Raw genomic sequence first — 3,896 nt, forward strand, 5'->3', positions numbered from 1 at the left:
GTAGAGAATTCAGAGTGGATTTTCCCAGTTGTAGTCACTCCCAAAAAGGGTGGAAAATGGCGTGTGTGTGTGGACTTTCGTCCTCTGAATGCATGCACAAAGAGGGATTATTATCCTCTACCCTTTCAGGATGAGATTTTGGATCAAGTTGCAGGTCATGAGTTGTATTCAGTGTGTGATGGATACTCTGGATACTTTCAAATCTGGATTTGTGAAGAAGATCAAAGGAAAACCTCATTTATCACCCCTTGGGGAGTGTATGCCTATAGGGTGATGCCATTTGGCTTGACCAATGCACCAGCAACTTTTCAACGCTTCATGAGTCAGGTATTTGCACCTTACTTGGGAAAGTTTATAAGGGTCTTTCTGGATGATTTTTGCATTTATTCAAGCCGCATGGATCACTTGGAAAAGTTGAGGTTGGCCTTGCAAAGTATTGATGATCCAAAAGGGTGTCTTAATCCTGGAAAATGTCACTTGGCATGAAGGAAGGTGGTTCTCTCGGGACATGTTATCTTAGAAGAAGGTATAGAGATGAATCCTGAGAAGGTGCAGGCAATTGTGGCCCTCCCACCACCTACCAATGTACGGGAGGTAAGGAGGATTTTGGGTAAAACAAAGTACTACCAACGCTTTGTTGACATGTTTTCTGAGAAGATGTATCCTATAAATCTGTTTGACAAAGAAGAATGTTTCTTTCCAAGGGGGGCCCGATCAAATTCAATCTTTTTGTTTGCTCAAGGAATGCATGAGTCAAAGTCCAATTGTGCAGCCTCCTAGGTGAGGGGAGGACTTTTATGTGAACCCAAGTGTCTCATCACATTCAGTGGGTGCTATACTCTTGCAAAAGGGAGAGCAAGGGCGTATGCAACCAGTGTATTATGCAAGCCGACAACTCACTGATGCCGAGGAGAGGTATGGTGAAATGGAGAAAGGTGGTTTGTCTCTTGTTTTTGCAGTAAAGAAGTTCAGGTCATACTTGTTACCTCGCCCTTTTTTCTTCCTCACATCTCAACCTTATTTACAATTCTTGGTCTGCAAACCCAATCCTGCAGGAGGGAAGTTTGCAAAGTGGATTTGTGAGCTTCAAGAATTCTCTTTCACTTTTATTATAGAAAACACCACTAGGGCCTCTCTTGCAGATTTGCTTACCAGGAAGGAAGAGGAAGAAGGAACAAGAGCAAAGGAAGAAGTATATGAAGATTTGGAGACACCACCAACTGCTTTCACTATGCATTTTGATGGAGCCTTTAGCCCTTCCAGGCAATGTGGGGATGGGGGGATAGTTTTATTTGATCCAGAAGGAAAAGAGGTATGGGCCAAGGGTAGGGAATTTCCAAAGGCTATATCAAATAATGTGGCTGAGTACAATGCATTAATTTGGGGATTAGAAGATTGCATAAAAGATGAAATTAAAGAGGTAGAGGTTAAAGGGGATTCACAATTGGTCATCCGACAAATGAAAGGAGAATATAAGGCAAGGAGTCCTAATCTCCAAGAATTGTATAAAAGGGCAATGGAGTAAAAAGAAGCTTTTGAGTTTTGTAAATTTGTGCATGTTAACAGGAAGGATAATCAAAAGGCTGATGAATTGGCTACTAAAACCTTGGCTTCTTTCAAAGTAGCTACTCTTGCATTAGTGGATACAGGTTGGCCTGAGCTCCAAGATGTTCAACACTATTTAGATACAGGATACTTCCCTCCTGGATTGAATCCTCAACAAAAGCAAAGGCTACCAGGAAAGCTTATCCTTACACAATTCTAGGGGATGTTCTTTATAAGCAAGGTAAGGATAAGATCCTTAGGAGGGTAGTGAGCCTGGAAGAATCTAAAAGGATTATGGAATTATGTCATGAATGTTCAGGTCACTTTGCCTCAACCAGCACAACTCAGAGGATCCTTAACACAGGGTATTATTGGCCTCGACTCAGCAAAGATGTCTATGAGTGGTGCAGAAGCTGTGAAGTATGCCAGGCATATGGGCATAAGCAATTGGTTCTCGGACCCTTAAACGCTATCCCAGCATATGGTCCATTTGAAAGGCGGGGACTAGATTTTGTGGGCCCACTTCCTCGTTCCTCACATGAGAAGTATTACATATTGGTGGCCACAGATTATGCAACAAGGTGGGCAGAAGCAAAGGCAATGGTCAATAATAAAGCAGTGGTTGTGGCATCCTTTCTCAGGGAATACATATGTGCCCGATTTGGGTGTCCATTAGAAATCCTTACAGATGGGGGGAGGTCTTTCAAGAATGACTTGATTGAAGCTTTGGTGCAGAAATTAAAAATAAAGCATGCTATGTCAACTCCCTATTATCCCCAATGTAATGGTTTAGTAGAAAAAACTAATGGATTGCTTTGTGGATCTTTGTCTAAGCTAGTGGATACTATGAAGAGAAAGTGGGATGTGCATTTGCCAGAGGTCCTATGGGCCTATAGGACAACTCACAAACTCTCTCTTGGTTTCACACCTTTTCAATTAGTTTATGGAATGGAGGCTATTTTGCCAATAGAATTGGAAATCACAAGCCTTCGCACATCTTTTGCATGCTTGAATAATGAAGAAGAAACACATGCCCAACACCTAGCACAACTGGAGATCTTGGATGAGAGGCGACTTCAAGCACTTCAAAATTCGGAGGCTGCACAACAACGGCGCAAGGCAAGGCATGACACTCTCACGAGGAAGAAGAAGAAGCCAGAACTCAAGCAAGGAAGCTTAGTCATGAGGTATGATGGCCGTGTGGAGAAACGTCTAGATAAGAAGCTTCTTCGACACTAGGAAGGCCCCTTCAGGATAAAGCAAAAGTTCAAAAATAACACCTATCTTCTAGAGGATGCAACCGGACATGCCAATGAGTACCGGCTAAAGATCTTTTACCCTCGAGCACCATGGCCAGCAGACCCCCAAGACAAGCATGGAGGATCTACTGGGGGAAAAAGATGTGACATGAAAAATTGATATCTTTTATTTTCAATTTTGTGCATATTTTGATGGTTTCTCAATGGTAATAAGGTGGAAGCTTGTTCAAGAAGATTGCGGCGCCCACAATGGAATAACGGCGTGGTGATGTGGCGGCATGGCCTACCCCGATAACAGCATTCTATCTTTAAATATAATGGTTTTACTTGATTTAGGGTGCACACATTGTAAATGCCACAAGTATGCTTGATAAATACTTTGGTTTGGTAGATAGGCTAGTAATGTGGAGAATAAAAGTGGGCCTTCATGCTCACATGGATTTTAATTGTATTATTAATATGGTATTTACCATAAAGCAACAAGTTGGGGAGTGTGAAAGGCATGTGGAAGAGTGTGTGTAGGTGCATAATTGGGAAAGATTCTTCTAGAATGCCTACATGGAAGAGAAGAATTCCGCCATGTGTAAGTGGGATCTCCACCTATACGCCACTTAGGCTTGGCTATTATCTCATCACACTCTCAAAGTCAAAAAGTCTTCAATTTAATAATCAATAGAAGACTTAGCCTAAGAGAGGCCTAAGAGGACAATTCATGGTGACATCTACCCTTATGTCACTGAAGGGTGGAAGATTTTTATGTTGTAATTTGTAACAATGGAAGAGAGGGTGATTCTCCACCTATAAAAGGAGCCCTCCTCTCCCTTTCAAATCAAGGAATGAGCCTCCTCAATTGAGCATTTTGTGTCATTGCCATTCTCTTATCTTTCAAACACTCTCTTTACATGTGAATGTCTCATTTAGCATTAGCTCCTCATGCTTAACCCAATTTTGGACCTCTTTGATGATTGGGATAAGGAGTTATTATCTTGGTGGGCCTGTGACTTCTCAAGGTAGCCCTTGCCTTATTGCCGCCCTCCTTTGGAGGTACCAATGGTCTTAGCGGCGGTAATGAGCATGCGAAAAGACTTTGGG

Source organism: Cibotium barometz, chromosome 38, assembly GCF_041138505.1.
Source record: "Cibotium barometz isolate CiBa-2024 chromosome 38, ASM4113850v1, whole genome shotgun sequence".
NCBI lineage: Eukaryota > Viridiplantae > Streptophyta > Polypodiopsida > Cyatheales > Cibotiaceae > Cibotium > Cibotium barometz.